This window comes from Schistocerca cancellata, chromosome 5, assembly GCF_023864275.1.
Source record: "Schistocerca cancellata isolate TAMUIC-IGC-003103 chromosome 5, iqSchCanc2.1, whole genome shotgun sequence".
In the NCBI taxonomy this organism is placed as follows: Eukaryota; Metazoa; Arthropoda; class Insecta; order Orthoptera; family Acrididae; genus Schistocerca; species Schistocerca cancellata.
In genome coordinates this window covers 153776947-153798737 of record NC_064630.1, presented here as the reverse complement: position 1 = coordinate 153798737, position 21791 = coordinate 153776947, and the positions used below count along the sequence as shown (strand labels likewise).

Genomic DNA, 21791 nt, shown 5'->3' with positions numbered 1-21791 from the left:
GTTAAAAATACACTTTCTCCTGGGTGAGCTAAGTGACATTATACTTTCCCTCGGAACTGCGAAACTTATCAATCCTTTGAATGGTTATAGTTTTATACGCCAGCATAGAATTTCCCGGCACTTTAAAAAATGAAACTCAGGACAAAAAAACATGTTTTGGAAAGATCTTTGATGTGCAGCAACATGTACACTACATATTTTCGTATTGCGAAAGTATAAATTCAAATTACACCGGACACCAAATGTTACTTTCCGCAGCACTGAAATCAAGATTGCAATGCACTTTTGTAAGCCAATTTTAGCTCATGTCACATGATCTCACCAGCTGATGACAACAGATATTCAGAGCATAGGACACATGATGTAGTCAACCAATGTTTCTTCTCCATTCTCGTCCTAACAAACAATCTTGTCATCACTAATTCTGTAACTATTCCTGCCATTGTCAAAACTTATTTTCAAGTTGACTTCAATAACCCTGCCAGAATCACCGGTATAGTTCTCCCACAATTATTCTCCGGTTAGGCGTTATAATGTGTTCGTACAACGGATTTTCCACATTATTCTTAGAACAGATCACAAGCGGCTACTAGCTGGGGACTGTACAAACTGGCCCTTACTAGTGTAGCAATCTAGCTAAAAATTTTCTGTCAAAATTTCATTTTCTTGGATACACCCAAAAGATAATACGTGATCTTTCTTACCTGTTATTCCTGTTAGTCAATTATTTCCACTCTGGTAGTCAGAATCTGTGGATTTCGCTAGTAATTATAACAACGCTGATCATTCACAAACCCAGTCAACCACATAGACAAACAGCGATTGGCATTCATCCGTTCGGCTTTATTCAGTTCAGCTCATATAGCCCCATCCTATTTTGTCTACAGCAAAGTTTATTTCTACATGCGACAAGGATTCCCCTGACAGAGACATCAAGTACACTATGCACGGATTCAAAAATCAACTTAGGTTCATTCAGAAATCAATTTAGAATGTGTTCAAAAATGTTCAAAAACCGACAGTGATGCATTTAAAATCATATGAATTATCGACAGACCAATGTGTGTTGGATGCTAGGTGCTTTGTGAAACGAGGTTTTTTCCTTAAGAATACGCCCCCCCCCCCCCCCCCCCCAAGATCCGGGCCCGCTGCTCATGCGTGAATCTGACACCTTGAGCTAGTAAAATTTCTCCAGGTAGCATCTCGCTGATTGCTGCAACTGCTTACACAGCCAATGGGCAAATTTCTGTACCCAGAAGTGGGAGAAGGTACTACTCATACGCAATTCGACCGCGCATCCGCACGAGCCCACGCCTAACTGATCAAACTAATCTAATGTAAACAGTTGTGACATCACGCTCATGGAGGCAATTTGTCGTCATGAAGCATTCCATAGTCTTCCTAAAACCTCTGACACATTTTGCTGCTGACAGATGCTTGTACAAGCACTGTGTTTTGTTGTTGTATGTGGCACATTTCCTTAGTAATTTAACTTTTATTTTCATTTTTTTCTCCCGTTCATGTTTTTATTGCTGCAGTAGTGGGATACAGTAATATCCTTTGTTAGAGTATCAGTTTTCACCAGCAAAATTACAAAAATTTAACTGAAAACTAAAATGATGAAAAATTCCTGCGTTTTTCCCGGTTTTCTCCTGGATCTCCCGGTTGTCCCAGGTTGTATACACCCTGTTATATGGACATTGATGTCTGCCGTCACACACATGGTAAGGAAGTGTAAATCATATAACTGTTCACCATACTGACATTTGCATTCTGTTCGAGTCACAGTGTGTATAAAATAACATTTCTGAATTAGTTTCGTATTCTGTTAGTATATTTTGCATTAAGATAAATGACACTGCCATTAAATTTATGCAATTCAAAATATTTGAAAAATGGGTTCTGCATTTTCGGCTTAAGGATAATGTGCAAAAATGAAACAAGTTGTTCAAAAAGTCATGTATTAACATAAACATACAATTATGGAAGTCAATGGAAATCAGCCACAGGAACACAGGAAAAAGTGTATTTTACAACAATTCAATTGCCTTCTTTTTATTTGCTTTACTTTATTAGGGAACAACATAATATTTCAAACACAATATATGTATATAATGGAAAGTCTAGGTTGGAATGTCAACAGTATTATGAAATGGATATATTGCTACTAACTGTAAAGACGGCATGCGAGTTGCAGCCAGAGATGATGAAAAGATTGTTGCATATGATCTTTCATTGAAAGCCTTCTTCAGAAAAGAAAAGCACACATGCATTCACATAAGCACATATACAGGGTGAAAAGTATTTAAACCGACAAACTCTCGGAGGTTGTAGGGGACATCAAAACAAATATTGTTCCCTAATGTCATTTTTTTCCTATGAGGAGTATTTAAACCGGTAGAGGAAGATTTCTCTGGCGGCAAATTAATTAAACCAACAAACACTTTTCCATTTTTTTATGACCAAGAGACAACAACTAGGTAGCAGATACAGCCCAATTAAACAGTCTTCAACAACACCGACCCACACATTAACGATGAACCGCACTTTATGAGCACTAGTAACTGTGGCATGTGGGTTATCCTCACTCGTGTTGAAGACTCCATCACGCCCGAACATTGCTTCATCGGTAAACAACACAGAGGATGGAAATCTACGATGCATTTCACACTGTTCCAGGTACCACTGCGAAAACTGTGCTCTGGGTGGATAATCAACTGGTTCCAGGTTGTGGACACGCTGTAAGTGAAATGGACGTAACAATTGCTCTCAAAGGACTGTTCTTACAGTCGTCTGATTCGTCCCCATGTGACGTGCAATTGCACGAGCACTGATTGAAGGCTCCCGCTCCACATGCTGCAAGACAGCTTCCTCAAATTGCAGCGTTCTTACCGTGCGACGGCGTCCCTGTCCAGGTAATCTGCTAAATGACCTGGTCTCACGCAGACATTGGTACACAGCATCAAATGTCGTATTATGCAGGATACGGCGATTAGGATATTGTTGTTGATAAACCCGCTGTGCAGCTCGTCCGTTGTGGTGCGCTACGCAGTATGCACCAACCATATCAGTGTACTCACTCCAGGTGTATCGCTCCATTAGTAAACAGAGACAACGCACTACTACACTGGTGGACAGCAGTTGCCTATAATTGAGAAGCGTAATACGCCATGTAACTACTGAAGATCATAATATGGCCTCTATCAACTGAAGAGCGTAATACGGCCTCCAACAGTTTAAATAATCCTTGTAGGAAAAAATGACGTTGGGGGAAAATATTTGTTTTGATGTCCCCTACAACCTCCCAGAGTTTGTCGGTTTAAATACTTTTCACCCTGTATATGTATACCACATCAAGAAGGCTTCAGCCAAAAGTTCACCTTACCATCATGCCTGTCTGCAACTCAACATGTCATCTTTATGGTGAACAGCAATCAATCCTTTTCATAATATTGTTGATATATATGCATATAAAATTTCACAATATCATAAACTGTATCCTAGATCTTTATTAATTGCCAAAATAAGGACAAAAGTTTCATTTTTTTAACACTGATTCAAAGATGTTGCCAACAAACCCTTGTCTGATGTGTAAGTTTTCATGTTCGTGTAAGACATTACTCTAGTTTTCAACCAGCAGCTGGTAAAACGTAATGGGGAAAAAAAGTCGTTATTAAGTAGTAACTTCCCTGCCTGTAGCACAAGATATTCCTCTATCATAAATTATTATACTGAACAAGCATATAAAGATATTTGTGGGGAAAACCAACCAGAAAGGTACTTTTTCCAAAAATGTGACAGAGATTCCACCCCTATTCACAAAATCCAAAGTTGATACTGATAAAAATTTGTTATGAGATCCTGTGTGTGTAATAATTACACAGGAAACAGCACATCAAATGACAATAAGAGATGCATAATAATACTGGAACATAATGAACTGTATCACCACTCTTTTTATCTTAGAACCAAGACCTCAGATGGCAAGCCAGCACTAAGAAAGAATAGAAAGCTATATGGATGGAGGAATGCACAGAACTACTATATGAAGGAAAGAAACTTGATGACAATATTATGGAACGCAAAGAGGAAATGGATGGAGGTGATAAGTGTGATGTGACACTGCGAGAATAATTTAACAGACGACTGAAAGACTTTGGCTGAAATGAGATACTTTGAGCCAGTGTTGTTAATATTCTTAGAAGAACCATACCACTGTTTTGGTATGCAGTCTGAAGGCTGGTTTGATGCAGCTCATAACACTAATCTAATCCCACGCAAGTATCTACATCTCTGCAGCTTACATACATTTGAACATGTTTACCTATATTTGGGTCTCGATCTCCCTCTACGATTTTTACCCCAGCCCGCTCCTGCCACACTTCCCACCATCACCAAAACTGATGATACCTCAGGACATGTCCTATCAAACAATCCCTTCTTTTAGTCTGGTTAAGCCATAAATTCCTTTTTTATCCAGTTTGATTCAGTATCTCGTCATTAGTTATTTGATCAGTCTAGTCCATCTTCAGCATTCTTCTGTACACAAAATTTCACAAATTTTTATTTTTTTCTCATCCACATTTTACTTTCATACAAGGTTACACTCTAGATAAATATCTTCAGAAAAGACTTCCTAACATTTAAACTTATATCTGTTGTTAACAAATTTCTCTTTTTCAGAAATATTTCTCTTGTTATTAAACTAAAGCCTAGTTTACACAACGACACAAGGTTGCAGGCAACTGCGCTACTGGCCACTGCGCATGCGCGCCACGCTTTTGCGGAACTCTTCGGTGAAACTAAACAGTTTTGGCATGTTCCAACTTTGGCGACACTAGTTGCTTTAGTTTTGAGGTTATTTGTGTCCGCAGAGTGTAGACAAACTGAAATATGAAGTGAGGAACGGAGAATAATGTTCGCTTTTTGGATATCTATGCTATGCATAGGTGTTTTTGGGACTTCAGTGATGCTGGTTACAAAAATAAGTAACATACTGCTGCTCCTGGGACCATCGTGCAATCAGAACATAGGTAGTTTGACAATATCTGAGCTGCAGGGCAAAATTTATTGAATTAGGAGCACATATACATATGAACTAAGAAAAATACAAGCAAATGTAATTCTAGCTGTAGAAATGCTCTTGTCTACAAGACTAAAATCCGAGTTGGCCCACTCTTTTTTTCAAGAGAATATTGTTGACAGGAGGGAAGACTACGCAAAGCAAACTGCTACATTCTTTATTCAATATTCATCTATTTAAAATGTGGCAGCTGTGCTCCCCATTCACAAATGTTTGAATTTTGAAATATTGCCATTGTACAGATCTGTCTTCAAGAGAGTAGTTTGCAAACCATTCTCTTCTTAATGTGGCCTGCTTCAAATAATTACTGCTGTTAGTGTTAATAATTATTACTGTTAATAATTATTGGTATTAATGAAAAAACGTCATCAACTAAAACCGCATCTTACAGCATGCCGAGTGTTCTCAATTGTAATGCATGCAATGTGATATGTAATTTCAGTTCTGGTGACAGTGATTCATGTAGTACAATATCTTTATTACTTATCGCATAATTAACTCTATTTAGGATAATTGTTAACAGTTCTGGTGCCATTCTAAGATACGTAAAAAAACATCTTGGGTCTTCTATTACAAATTATTTCAGCAAGGATGCTGTGCAACCGAGCTGACGTCTTTTCTTCATTCAGTCACGAATCGAAACACGTTTCTTATTTTTTTCTTATGCAGCGATTCCATGCAACAAGCTTTAATTCCATTACAACTAGTGCGATGTGCAGCTGCCAAAACTTTCATTTTAGACACGACTTAGGAAACCACAAAACGACGAAACTGAAGTATATACTGGTTTCGCCGTGTCTACAGTCAAATATATAACCATTTGTGTGCAACTCATTCCACACAAAGAGTGGCGCAACCCAATGTCGTCGTGTAAACTAGGCTTAAGAACTAAACTCCATCCAAACAGGCCTCAGAAAGCCAAACAATATCGAGCAACTGCCAGTCATCCTCAGTCCTTTAGGCGTCAATGGATGTGGATATCAATAGGCATGTGGTCAGCACACTGCTCTCCCTGCCATTGTGTGTTTTTGTGACCAGAGCCACGACTTCTGAATTAAGTAGCTCCTGAATTGTCATCACCAGCATTGAGCAGATACAGACTTTCACCCATCCAACTACTAGCCAAGCCTGTCAGTACTTAACTTCAGTGATCTGACAGGAACTGGCATCACCGCTGCGGAAAGGCTATTGGCTTTTCTTGCTATTGCTGGTCTGCATTTTATAACCTCTCTATTTTAGCCATCACTGGCTATTTTGCTGTCAGCATCTATTTTTAGAATATCTTTTCCTAATCTAGTTCCTTCGGCATTGCCATCTTGTAACCTCTTTTCAAGACACAGCTTTTTCAATTCCTTTACCGTCTCTGACAGAGTTGCAATGCCATTTGCAAACCCCAATGTTTCTTCTCTCCAAATAGTGCTTCCCTTTCCAAATTTCTCTTTGGTTACCTTTACTGCTTGCTCAATGTACAGATTGAATAACATCCAGGATAGGCTATAACCTTGTCTCACTACTTTGTCTTCTCCCTGAAGTCCTTTATCTCATAACTGCAGTGTGGTTTCTGTAAAAGTTGTGAATTATCTATTACCCCTGTATTTTATACTCTCAATAATACAGTTCAATCAGCATTGTCAATAGCTTTCTGTAAATCTACAAATGCTATAAATGTAGACTTTTCTTTCTTCAAACTACCTTAATATAGGTGTAGCATTGCCTCATGTTTCTATGTTCCTCTGGAACTCAAACTGAGTTTCAACAAGGTTGGATTCTATCAGTTTTTTACAGTCTTCTGTAAATAATTTGTGTCACCTTTGCAACCATGACTTATAAAATTGATGTTTCAGTACTATTTACACCTGTCAGCACCTGCCTTCTCTGAAATTTAATTATTACATTCCTCTTCAAGTCTGAAGATATTTGTCCCATCTCATCTTGCACACCAGATAGAATAGTTTGTCATGGTTGACTCTCCCAAAGATCTCAGTAATTCTGAAGGAATGTTGAACATTCCAGTAGCTTTGTTTCCACATATGTCTTTTATTCCAGGGACTTTGTTTTCACATAGATTTTTCAATGCTCTGGCAAATTATTCTTGCAATTTGACGCTTCTCATTTTTACCGACTTCCTCTTCTCTTTCTATAATACTGTCCTACTATCCATACAAAAGCAAAATGAGGATAACGGATGTTCAAATGTGCGTGAAATCTTATGGGACTTAACTGCTAAGGTCATCAGTCCCTAAGCTTACACACTACTTAATCTAAACTATCCTAAGGACAAACACACACACCCATGCCCGAGGGAGGACTCGAACCTCTGCTGGGACCAGCCGCACAGTCCATGACTGCAGCGCCTTAGACCGCTCGGCTAATCCCGTGCGGCGAGGATAATGGAATGCAGTTGAATTATATCAGGTGATGCTGAGGGAATTAGGTTAGGAAATGAGACACTTAAAGTAGTAGATGGTCTGTGCTATTTGGGGAGAAAAATAACTGATGATGGTCGAAGTAGAGAGGATATAAAATGTAGACTGGCAATGGTAACGAAAGCGTTTCTGAAGAAGAGAAATTTGTTAACATCGAGTATAGATTTAAGTGTCAGGAAGTCTTTTCTGAAAGTATTTGCATGGAATGTAGCCATGTACAGAAGTGAAACGTGGACGATAAATAGTTTAGACAAGAAGAGAATAGAAGCTTTCGAAATGTGGTGTTACAGAAGAATGCTGAAGATTAGATAGTTAGATCACATAACTAATGAAGAGGTATTGAACAGAATTGGAGAGAAGAGAAATTTGTGGCACAACTTGACTAGAAGAAGGGATCGGTTGGTAGGACATGTTCTGAGGCTCAAGGGATCACCAATTTTTTATTGGAGGGCAGCATGGAGGGTAAAAATCGTAGAGAGAGACCAAGAGATGACTACACTTAGCAGATTCAGAAGGATGTCGGTTGCAGAAGGTACTCGGAGATTAAGAAGCTTGCACAGGATAGAGTAGCACTGAGAGCTGTATCAAACCAGTCTCTGGACTGAAGACCACAACAACAACAACAACAACAACAACAACAACGTCCTCAAGTTTATTTCCCCTATACAAACTTTCTACATATTTCTTCTACTTTCCAGCTTTCTCCTCTTTGCACAGTACCGCCTTGCCATTTGAGCTTTTGATATTCATACAACTGCTTCTATTATCTCCAAAGGTCTCTTTAATTTTCCTAGACATGGCAGCTATCTTTCCCCTTGTCATCCATGTCTCTACAACCATGACAAAACTGTTCCACCTGGGTCTCAGCATATTTGACAGAGGCAAAATATCCTTAAATTTCTAGAAGAATGTAGTAATCCTAAAACAAACTGATCACAGTGAATACTACTGAACCACTTGATAAATTATAATTGTAAAATGCTATTATGAGATATATACACAAGAGCAAAATATCTAGAAGAAGCCACCCAGGAAGAAGATCATTTGGGTTCTGGGAAAAAGTAATAATGACCCTACAACTTATTTTAGGAACTACGATGAAGAAAAGCAAATGTGTTTACAGCATTATAATTTAGAAAAATCATTTGAAAATGTTGACTAGAACACACTCTTTGAAAGCCTGAAGTAATTAGTGATAAACTACAGGGAATGAAAGGTAATGTACAATTGCAAAGAAAACAGTCTGTAGTTATTAGAGTCGAAAGACATGAAAGGGAGGTAGCAACTGAGAGAAACAGGATTTTAGTCTATTGCCTATATTTCAATCTGGAGATTGAGCAAACAACAAAGGAACTCATACCCTTCCCAAATTTCTACTTAACAAATAAGGAAACGAAATAAAAAGTTTAAGGTTTCCTGGAGACACAGTACTTCTGTCAGACATGTCAAAGGACTTGAACAGAAGAGATAGTATCCTTAAAAGAGGTTATAAGAGGAACACCAACCAAAATAAACCAAGGGTAATGGAATGTAACTGAATTAAGCCAGGTGATGCTGAAGAAATTAGATTTGTAAATGCAATTATAAAAGTAGTAGATGTGTTGTATCATTGCAGCAGCAGAACAATTGGTGGTGGCAATAGCATCCTTCTTCTTCTTCTTCTTCTTCTTCTTCTTCTTCTTCTTCTTCTTCTCTCTCTAAATAGCAATTTAAGTGACCAGAAATCTTAAAGTATTTGAATCTTCAGGTTTTGGCGGTGCAAAGACTGTTCCATTAAGTTTTGGGTGTGCAGCCCCAAGAAATCTCCTTCTTCTTCTAATATTTCGGCTGTGTAACGTTCAGCCATCTTCAGAGTGAGCCGTAAGACTGCCACTCCAGTGCTCGCTTCGTCCCTTTATACTGTTTTACCGCGCGACTGCGCATGCGGCCACAGATGCAAATGCACCAGAGACTTTGGGCAGCAGAGACGTGCATAATGTGCGAGTTGTATCTATGCCTCCGCAGTTGATCTGTGTTGGCATATCGATATATCATTGTGAGCTGTCCTGTGACGACGTCTTTGCGCGTTTATTACAGCAAGTGCCGGATTCCAGGATTTATCAAGATTGAAACCACTATCTCTATTAATTAAATTCGTCGTCAAGCGAATTTCAATTGCCTCCTTTACTATCGAGTCCCAAAAGGATGATGTAGTTGCCGAAATTTCGACTTGAAACCCACGGTATTCTGGAGGTATGTTGATGACACCTTCGTAGTTTGGCCCCATGGTGAAGACAACTTACAAGACTTTTTAAGACATCTGAACTCCCTCCACGATCAAATAAAGTTCACAATGGAAATTGAAAAGGAGGGATGCCTTCCATTCTTGGATGTTTTGGTTCGGCGCAGAGAGGATGGCACTTTGGGACATGAAGTTTATAGGAAGCCGACACACATCGATCTGTATTTACGTGCAAATATCTGCCACCATCCTGCCCAGACAATGAGTGTTCTCCGAACTTTGACTCACAGAGCGCATATTATTTCTGACGAAAGCAGTCTGCAAGATGAACTTTCCCACTTACAAAGAGTGTTTGAAGACAATGGGTACTCTCCACAACAAATACAGGGGGCACTGAAAATGAAACCAACAGAGGCCACAAAGAAAGCAGAAGAAGATAAAGAAACCTTTAAATCGATGGCCTTCTTGCCATATGTGGGTAGCCTCTCATCAAAAATAGGACGCATTCTCAGCAAACACAAAGTAAAAGTGATTTTTCGTCCTCCACCCAAGACAGCTGCACTCGTGGGCTCCGTCAAAGATGATTTGCTGCTCCGAAAATCTGGAGTTTACAAAATTCCATGTGAATGTGGCCTTTCTTACATCAGACAAACAACTCGTACTGTCCAAGAAAGATGTACCGAACACCGGAGGTACACACGACTTTTACAACCTAACAAGTCAGCAGTGGCAGAACACTGTATTGATAATGGTCACAGTATGTTGTATGACAACGTCGAAATTTTGGCAACTACATCATCCTTTTGGGACTCGATAGTAAAGGAGGCAATTGAAATTCACTTGACAACGAATTTAATTAATAGAGATAGTGGTTTCAATCTTGATAAATCCTGGAATCCGGCACTTGCTGTAATAAACTCGCAAAGACGTCGTCACAGGGCAGCTCACAATGATATATCGATACGCCAACACAGATCAACTGCGGAGTCATAGATACAACTTGCGCATTATGCACGTCTCTGCCGCCCAACGTCTCTGGCGCATTTGCATCTGTGGCCACATGCGCAGTCGCGCGGTAAAACAGTATAAAGGGACGAAGCGAGCACTGGAGCGGCAGTCTTACGGCTCACTCTGAAGATGGCTGAACATTACACAGCCGAAATATTAGAAGAAGAAGGAGATTTCTTGCGGCTGCACCCCCGAAAGTTAATGGAACTTAAAGTATTTGTTTAGATTATATATGATGCTTCAAGTCCGTCCTTGGAACTACTAAAAATGCGTGTTTGTTTATTTTATCATCTGTGTTTCATTTCATTAATTTAAAAGACCATCAGTGGTCTGAAAACCAAGATATTTACATTTTTGGTTACAGTTCTAGATTTAAAAACAATGTATTCCATATCAAACTGAAGTGTGATTTTTACTTTCTGCAGTTTAATCTGATTTTTGTTCCTAAGATGGAATTTTCCCAGTGTGTTTTTATTTTTTTCATTTATTTTCCTTTAATAAATATCATCTATGTTACCTAAAAGATGTAAATTTTTATGTATGTACATATTATACAAGCACATTTTCTTTTGCATGGATGATATCCCCACGGAGGTTAATATCTGTGTAGAATTCGAGGAACAGGCAGTTGAAAGAATATGGAAAGAAACAGAAAGTTGATGTGAGATTTTATAAACATTAAATGTATGAAAATGAGGATTTCAATGACTCAAGGACTAAAAGTTGGCGATAACGGTGTATGAAGATGGAGTACAGAACTTCATTCCAAGTGATTAAAATTGCTGAGATTCGGTAAACAATTTACAAGTATAGAGGACCTGAAATATCAGCTACAAATGACTGAAGAAAGTGGCTTTTACTGAATTATGGTGAGGAATGATTGATTACTAAACAACACTTTTGTGAAGACATGGCACGTCTAACTGCTTTGTGTGCAATAAACCCCCAAGCTCATTTTTATTATTTTGACAGAAACTTAAAATCCCGAGTATACTCAGGCAACTTAACACTGGAAAAAACAAATCCCACTTACATCCATTTCAGCACTTATATCTAAAGTGTTCAGTGGCTAGAGAGCACCTGGTACTACAGCTGTAGTGTGGCTGTCCTGTTTTGACAGAGGTGATTGCCACGAGATATCGTCTTTACTGTGTGCTGCTTTGGATACTCTATAACAAAATGTGCGCTTTCAGAGTCTCTCCTGTATTGTTGTTTAGGCAATACTTTCAAATACGGATGGATATAGTGATCTTGAGTTTGACACTGAATTTAGAGGCTCAGGAAGTGAAGAAGAATATGATGTTACTTTATTAGAGACAAAGTGACGACAGTTTGTCAGTTGAGTGACAAGTGCTCACCAGTGGTACAAGATAAATACATCCACCGTGCTCCAGCCAGCTCCAACAAGATTTATGTTCACAGGAAACCATTGTAAACTACATAGTTGAACTTCATAGCTACACAGAGACTAAAAAATTACTTCAAGTTTCAGAATAGTTCAGCCAAGGTCCAGTGCACAAGTGTACTTGGGATTTTATTATTGGTGATCTTCAAAATTTTGTAACTCATTATTTTGAGCTTTATAGCTGTCTTTATATGTCTGTATGTAATGTCATTCACTACAGGAGGATTTTCATTAATAAAAATATATTATTTTTTAGAATGTAATGTGAAAAAAATCTATATTTAAGGGGTTAATAAACAATCACAGCCTTGCTATTATATGTTGAGCATTGCAATCAAACATGACTGAAAAACTGTGACTATGAATAAATTACAGCTGTTACCCCCAACTGGTTACTCCTTCATATACTGCACCGAATTTATTTGTACTTTTCAAAAGAGGCTGTTTGATTCAATCCAATTTATTGCCCAAAAGTGTCAATTATACTGTAGTTTACATTCACAGAAAATCAAGAGCATCTTAGCAAAATCAGTAAAGGCAAAATCACTTGGCGTCTTCCACATATGAGGTACGAAACATTCTGAACTAAACGAACTGTGTCACGTGTACATAGCAAGAACCAACACAGTTTAAAGACTTCCCACTCTTATGCAGAGAGAGAGAAAGAGAGAGAGAGAGAGAGAGAGAGAATTATTTATTTAAAAGCAAATTTACTGGCAAAAATGAACTACATAGTTGATACATTTATTTGATTGTGCTGGAGCACGAGTAACAATCCTAATTAATAAATTGTACGATACCTTGCAGCCAGCGATGTAAGGGAGAGAAAAGGTTTTAGAACAAATAATAAACTAATTAATAGCATGTAGTATTACATTTTTCATTCACCTGGTCCTACTCCAGATCCCATGCCACTTTCCTCAATGTTGACCTCCATCTGTCCAATGGCCAGCTTCACACATCCGTCCACATCAAACCCACTAACAAGCAACAGTACCTCCATTATGACAGCTGCCACCCATTCCATATGAAATGGTCCCTTCCCAACAACTTAGGTCTTTGTGGCAAACGAATCTGCTCCAGCCTTGAATCCCCAAACCATTACACCAATAGCCTGAAAACAGCTTTCGCATCCCGCAACTACCCTCCCGACCTGGTACAGAAGCAAACAGCTAGAGCCACTTCCTCATCCCCACAAACCCGGAACCTCCCACAGAAGAACCCCAAAAGTGCCCCACTGGTGATAGGATACTTTCCGGGACTGGATCAGACTCTAAATGTGGCCCTCAAGCAGGGATACAACTTCCTCAAATCCTGCCCTCAAATGAGATCCATCCTTCATGAAATCCTCCCCACTCCACCAAGAGTGTCTTTCCGCCGTCCACCTAACCTTCATAACCTCTTGGTTCATCCCTGTGAAATCCCCAAACCACCTTCCCTACCCTCTGGCTCCTACCCTTTTAACCGCCCCCGGTGTAATACCTGTCCCATGCACCCTCCCACCACCAACTACTCCAGTCCTGTAACCAGGAAGGTGTACATGATCAAAGGCAGAGCCATGTGTGAAAGCACCCATGTGATTTACCAACTGACATGCCTACACTGTGAAGTGTTCTATGTGGGAATGACCAGCAACAAACTGTCCATTTGCATGAACAGACACAGGCAGACAGTATTTGTTGGTAATGAGGATCACCCCATGGCTAAACATGCCTCAGTGCACGGCCAGCACCTCTTGGCACAGTGTTACACCGTCTGGGTTATCTGGATACTTCCCACTGACACCAACCTATCAGAACTCTGGAGATGGGAACTTGCCCTTCAATATTTCTCTTCCCGCTACCCACCAGGCCCCAACCTCCGCTAATTTCAAGTTGCTGCTGCTCATACCTCACCTGTCATTCAACAACATCTTTGCCTCTGTACTTCCGCCTCAACTGAGATCTCTGCCCAACCTCTTTGCATTTACATATGTCTGCCTGGGTCTGTATAAGTGCGGATAGATATGTGTGTGTAAGTCTTTCCGCTCCCGGGATTGGAATGACTCCTTATCCTCTCCCTTAAAACCCACATCCTTTTGTCTTTCCCTCTTTCCTTTTCCTGATGAAGCAACCTTGGCTTATATATGTATATTGCCTGCTTGCACGTTTCCCAGATAGTCTTGCATTTATCATTAGTGTGATACGAGGTCAAAAACACCAATTCGAACTGCAAGAATACTTGGAGAATACGCATGCAGATACCAATTTCATGTAGGCACAAGTAACACAAAATGCATAGAGCAAATATCAAACTTAAGTACCTTGTGATATAAACTGTTTTCAGCTCTAGAACTCAAACCACAATTGTAAATACACACATCAACAACAGTTTTGAGTCAACTTGGTATATTGTGCAGGTGTGTTGCTATTGTGATTGTTCCTGTGCTGAATGGAAGGTCATTCCTAAACTGAGAGAGAGAGAGAGAGAGAGAGAGAGAGAGAGAGAGAGAGAGAAGGAGGAGGAGAAGAAGAAGAAGTAAAAGAAGAAGCTACCTGTAGGTTTCAAACTAGTGACCTTTAGTATGATGATCTGATGCTCTACCAACTCACCTACCAGAGATCTTCACATTATTAACTCACAGACACACTTTTCCTATACTCCGTAGTTGTGGTGTTACTTTTAATTATCGTTTACGCATTTTCTACTGGACGACCGCACACAGCACGAACAAAATCAATGTCTTGGTTGATACTCTATTGACACACAACATTTGGTATCGATCTGAGTGTCTGACATCTGGAGGTTTTGGTGTCGGTGACTCTGAACATGCACTAGTCATTGTATGTCCCATGTGTAACATATCCATCAGGTACATTTCAGTCCTAAAGCTGCTGAAGCTGGTTATGTAATTGCGAAGTGGAAATGTCAAGGGATAACTAAAGCTAAACCAAGACAAGGCGGAGTTCATATACTGATAGACAGGGACCTTTGAGCACTTCGAAGGTTGGTTGTGAAAAAACTTGCATAAAACCAGCAGACAGAATCGATTGTGGGTTCCAAAGTGCTACTAGCAGTCCAGCATATGGACTGTGCAAGGGGGAGGGGAGCAGAGGGGGGGGGGCCTAAAACCCACACTCATTTTCTAGCCAATGCCAGTACGGTCTATCCAGGCTAAGATTGTAACAGGCAAAAATGTGCAAGTGAACAAAGATAAAAAGTTCCACAGCGGAGAGTCCAATTAACAACACCGAATTGTCAAATTTACACGAGCCCTTAAGAAACAAACTCCAATTAATCCTAAATTTTGACCTGGAGAAAGCAGAAAAATAAATGGATGTTCTTCCTAGGATAGACTATTCTATTGCAATATTTTCATGGATGGAAGCCAAAAATATGAAGAGACATCACACGCGAGCAAAATGTTTTCTACACGAGCAAGAAGTTAGTGAACATGCAGGTGACTGTGGAACTTCAGGTCAAATAGTAGCCTATGTAGTTAATGACCATCTATAACTGGTTCAGAATAATGAAGCCATTTGTTTACATTATATCTACCATATAGTATCTAATAAAAAAATAAGCTTGACATTCCTCTTCTATTAACTATTGTCATACTGCTCCACTATAATTTGTTATTTGTTTTCATTGTACACACATTTCTCTGAGCAGTGTGTTTTATGTGACAGTGTGCCTGATATTCCCCTCATGAATCATGACCTTGCACAGGTGAGGTGGCTTGTGTGCCCCAATGATCCTGATATCCGTACTGTAGGTGCAAGGCCAACAGTCTGCATGATTGACTGATCAGGCCTAGTAACATACCCAACATTACCTTGCTTTGTTAGTAGTGAGACCAGCTGAAAGCAAGGGGAAACTACAGCTGGGCCATAAAATGTCAAATGCTCTAGAGGTTCCCACATGACCATCACAGATTTTGATGAAATTTTGTGTGAACAATCACACATGTTCCCAATGAATGTGGGTAAAGTTTCACGGTCATTAATTCAATACTTCTGCAGATACAGTCATTTTTCTGACCTCATAGCACAGCTATCAATAGTGCATCCGCGAGTTTTTGGCAACTTCGAGACCTACCACCTCCAGCAATAGTGTCTTGAAAGAAATAAAACTTGGCTACTGGGTAAAATGTTTTGAACTCTCTTAAGTGAAATAACAAAGAAAGATTTCCTGAGCGATTTGCATAAGGATAATTTGAAGTAAAGTCGGCTGGAAAAAAAAGAGACTAATTTAAAAAAAAAAGTGAAGTTTAGCTTTTATATCTTCAAAAGTAATTGCAGGATATATCTGAAACTTTGCACATAATAACTTATCAATACAAGGTCTTAGAATACAAAATTTCATCCTCCTATAACTTTCCAATAGTTCATAAACTATGGGCAAAATTGAAGATTTTTACAAAAAATGGCAAAAATGGTTATTTTTGACCGACTTTTACAAAAAAGTCTTCCGCAAACTCTTTCAAATCATTTTCATTAGAAAGACCATGTTCTAAACAACCTAAAACACTATATTTCTCTTTGCAATCTGAACATATAAGGCCCTAAGAAACGACAAGGTGGAGGTGCACTGAAAATGGGACTATATTCCACAGGTACTCAAATCTGACATCTGTTATTACATTCTATAATTGTTTATTATTCTCTGGTGCAGGCAATATCAAAAGTCTTGATGACCAGGAAGTGTCAAAGTGCGAATAACTTGGGGAAAAAAAGATGGGAGGTGGGGTTGTTCCTTTTGTGAACACTCATCATGTCGTATTTATATCCTGAGAACTTGTGTCGGTAAGTTATTACATGCAGAGTTTCAGGCTTATCCCACAGTTACTTCTGGAGATATAAAAAGCTGAACCTGAATTTTTTCGGTCAACTTTGCTTCACTTAGTCGTTCTCTGCTATAACTTCAAAGTGAAACTAGTTATAAACTTCACAACTTAATAGTGTGTTACCAATGGAATGGAAATTATGGTAGTAAAATTGTTGCATAGCAGCTACAGTACACATTGTATAAACGGTCTGCAGGTTTTACACCATTGTCACATTGTGTAAATTTTGGTGACGTTCACAGCAGTCTTCCTGGGATTTTTTTGGATTGGATTGGATTCATGTAATAGAGAACAATTAGTCTTTTTTTTAAATTATTTTTTTGATTGTGTAATGCTGTTGATGTGCTGCTTTAATTCTGGTACTGTGTGTCAACAAAGTTAGCAGTTAATGTGGAACATTAGTGTCCACATGAAAAATCGTATAAATGTGTTAGTATGTTCTGTAGTGGCTAAACAACTGACGGTTCCTTTTAAAAGTTGGAAAACCAGCATCTCCATCGCCATAGTGGCCATGCCCTGTACCTGTGCAACAGTAGTCACAGGTGGGTTTCTTTGGCACAGGTAAGGGTTTCTTTACACAGGATTTGAAGGTGCTGATACATTTCTGTAAGTGTCAGAGGTCAGCACTAGAAGAGGTCCTTTTTACGATCTTATGCTAATGATTACATCAAGCTACTTGGTTTTTTACAGGTTTCATTAATTTGCTGTACAATGTCATGAAGAAAGCTATACTGCCTACCACATAATGTCATTGATGGGACTGCTTGGCAAGAAATGTTAAGAGAAAAGAACCCAAAAAATTGCACTTTTCAGGTGTGATTACCTCAAACTTTCAGAGACACAAAAAAGAGAAAACTTTTTTATATTAGGTTCCTTATTCCATTCCATTTTTTATAAAAAGAATTTTGTAGATCTGAATGTTGCAGAGATGTCTAAAAAAACAAAAAAGACTACTTACTTACAGTTTTTCTGACTAATGCTCATTTCCTAGTCACCAAGGCTTAATATTATCTTCCTCAGAGAGTTCTAAGAAATTATAAAAAATACTAAAAGATCTAATTTGAGTACCAGCAGAATATGGGCCCCATTTTCAATGCACCTCCACCTCATTCTTTTTTTATGGTCTTATATGCTCTTATTCCAAAACCAAAAATAGTTTTATAGATGGTTTAGAACATGGTCTTTTTAATGAAAACGTATAAAAGAGTTTGCAGAAGATTTATTTTTGCGAAAGTGTTTAATAAATAAATTAATAAATAAAGCATTATTGATTTCTGTCAGGACATAATTCTTGAAATTATTTCCTTAAAATGTTATACTATTTATTTACTGATTTATTTTTTGCAGAATGCACAATGTCAGATTTTTACTTATTCCTGGCCTTTATATGAATTTCCCTCTTCCTTTGACCTGAGATTTTAATTCCCTTAGTTATCCATAGCTTATCGCTCTCTTTATATGGATTTTATGGATAACTTTTTAGGAAAGCAACTTTCAAATACTGACAAAAATTTTATAGGGAGTAAACTGGATCTCACATTAGCATCTTTATCTATTTTTACCTCATCCCATACCATCTCTTTTAACTTACTCTTGAAACACTGTATTCTGTTCTCATTAATAAGACACACTGCTTCCTATGAAACTGTTCCAGGGCTGTATGTTCTGTATTGTTTATCCCCATTGAGTGTGCAACATGGTCAGATAGTTCATTACCAACTGGGTTCACATTAATTGTTACAGCCTGGGCACTGACTATATAAATCAATCAGTGTCTTACTATCTTGCTGCAAATGAGTTGGAAAACTTACTATTGAAATTAGATTGAAACGCCCAAATAATGATCCCAGTTAATTTTTTCTGTCTGTATCTTTTAAGGAGTCTACACTGATGTCCCCACAAACTACTAACTGCTTAAATTAAAATCATCTCGTTTGTAAGGCTGCATCATATTTCTTCAGACAATTGACATTCTGACCCCTCTGTTGAGATCTTCTTCAGGATCTTGTAGTGTCCACTGTAGACCAAGCACCATAAGAGACCAATGTCACCTTCTCTTATAAAAGGGGTTCTTCCACACTTATGCAAGAAGTGGGATTATTCGGTAAAAACCTAGGGCTACCATTGTTGGACCAATTCATTGCTTAGAGAGGGATTTTTCCCTGCACTTATGCTGGAGAAGAGTTATCGGTTACAATTCCTCCTGCTGCTATTGGTGAGCCCCAATTCTAGGCTAGAAATGAAACGGACAGAGCATGAGGGGGAGAATGTTTATCCAAATATTATTGTCCACAGAGGTGGCTTCCAGGAAGTTGTTTGCACTGTGGACAATAGTATTTTGGATAAACATACCCCCTCTCATGCTCTGCCCATTTCACTTCTAGCCAATGATGTGGGTTCACCAACAGCAGCTGGAGGAATCTTAACCAATAACTCTTCCCCAGCTTAAGTGCAGGGGGAAATCCCTTTCTAACCAATGACGTTGGCCCACCAATGGTAACCACGGGAGTTTTAGCCAATAAACCCCTTCTTCGACATTAGCACAGCAAAATACCTCTTACTTATTTTTTATTTAGCATATGGCTAATACAGACATATCATGAAATTAAATTACATATACACATGTACATATCGACACACAAGAAACTTAAGTTTGTCTTTACAACTGAATATCCAGTCCTTCAATCCAGCGCACTGCATCTGGAGTTGCTAGCATGAAGTCCTCTTTGGCACTGTACAGGTGTCAAGGGTTGTGGGTAGGATATCCCATATTTCTGAGCACAGATAGTCAATGACAATGGCTTGCCAATGGCGGCCCAAAATTTTTACCCAATAATCCCACTTCTTTAGCACAACTGTGGAAAAAATCCCCTTTATGAGAGAAAGCAACACTGGTCTCTGACAGTGATCAATCTACAGTGGACACCAGAAGATCCTGCACAAAATTCCAGTAGAGGGGCTGAAACATTGATTGTTTGAAAAAATACAATGCGGCCTAACAACCAAGAAGATTTTAACTTCAGTGGCAATGGTCACAAAAGCCTGCAGACTTACATACTAACCATTTCTTCTTTCTGACAGGTAGCTCAATAATGCATCTAGACTTCTCAAAAATAACTGAAAGTTTCATACAGGGTATCTGTAGATTGTTACAATTACCAGAATACTAACCATTTCTTCTTTCTGACAGGTAGCTCAATAATGCATCTAGACTTCTCAAAAATAACTGAAAGTTTCGTACAGGGTATCTGTAGATTGTTACAATTACCAGAAAAGTACTCTGGAGCAACAACCCGCAAGCAAAAGCCTCTAGGTTCTGATTGATCAAAAACTATTTATGTTAAAATTTTGTCTTTTGTCCAACTTTTACATATTATGTTGCAACTCCTCCTCCTCTTTTCATGTTAAACTCTACATGAAAATGATGCTAGTTTACAACCCCTTATATTTAACTTATTCATCTCAGTGGTTATAAGGCATTCAGAGGTGCAGTTACATGGTGTTCAGAGAGGCACACAACATATTGAATTTCAGAATTTTCCACATCTTCTAGATAACAAGCAGCTCATCTATCCTGTTTTTAATCACCTATTGTTCTGGTAAAACAAATTAATTTTATTTTTCTGGAAACTGTTACATATATTGTGGTTATGTTCTGTTCTAATTCCTTTCAATACTCTGTCTGCAACCTGAATCTAACCTAAAAATATGCCTCTCTGACACCTGTAACAAAAGGGATTTTGTATTGTGTGCCTGTGGGCTCCCATACACTTTCTGCAAGTTTCCCCCTCCAACTCATGTGCTGATCATGATCCATGTATCCCCATTTCCAAACTGAGAAACAGGCATCACACATATATGAGACTGTTTCAGTCAAAACCGATCTACTCAGCTCTTTGTTTACATGGTTAACAGACATGTCAATCTGGGGCTGGTCATGGCACTGAAAACCTCTACAAACACCATGTGAGTGCGTGTTGTGGCTGCTTTCAAGGTATCCCTGCCTCTTATGGGAAAGGATAAGCCTGGAATACGACATTATGGGTGGACGAATCAGGTAAGTTCTGCACTTGGGTCTCCCAGAGGGATGTGACCCATATAGCAAGTAGTTGAGAGTGAGAGTGGCATATGGATTGACTATGACAGTTTGTAGGTTGGATAGGATACAAAATATCACGTCTGTACAGATGTGAAGGGTTATGGGTAGGATGTCCCATATTTCTGAGCACAGATAGCCAAATTCCTGGCAAACACCGTGCTACAGCTGCTGCAGTCCAGAATGATATCGGGTGATGAGAGGGGTGCTTCCACTGCGGGGAGGGGGGGGGGGGCGGTTTGCTGTAGGTGCTTATATGGTTAGGGGGTGTGAGTATATGGCACAGGACATCTTTACAGACTACATTTGGGGGCTAGTGTGCATTGCAAGACCCTCAGCATACTGGGCAAAGGACTTATCACTGCAGACACACCGCCAACAGGTGAGATTTTTTTTGTGTGCAGGGGTTTGTTGATTTGGGGGAGGGGACCAAACAACGAGGTTATCGCTCCCCTAGAATTAGGGGAGGAAGGGGAAGAAAGCTGGCTGTGTCCTTTCAAAGGAACCATCCGCATTTGTCTGAAACAGTTTAGGGAAATCACGGAAAACCTAAATCAGGGTGGCCAGATGCAGGTTTTGAACTGTCATCCTCCTGAATACAAGTCCAGTGTGCTAACCCCTGTACCATCTCACTCGATGATGTGGAAGGGATGACAGTCAAAATGCAGGCACCATTAATGGTTAGTGGCCTTGATATAGGTGACAGTAAGGAAGAAGTTCTTAGAGA

At 39.1% G+C, this 21791-nt stretch overlaps 1 protein-coding gene across 2 annotated transcripts in view; it reads right to left on the bottom strand.

Moving 5' to 3' along the window:
• LOC126187418 (transcriptional adapter 2B-like) overlaps positions 1-21791 on the bottom strand; it is a 111266-nt gene that overhangs the window by 25392 nt on the left and 64083 nt on the right. The window lies entirely within an intron of this gene.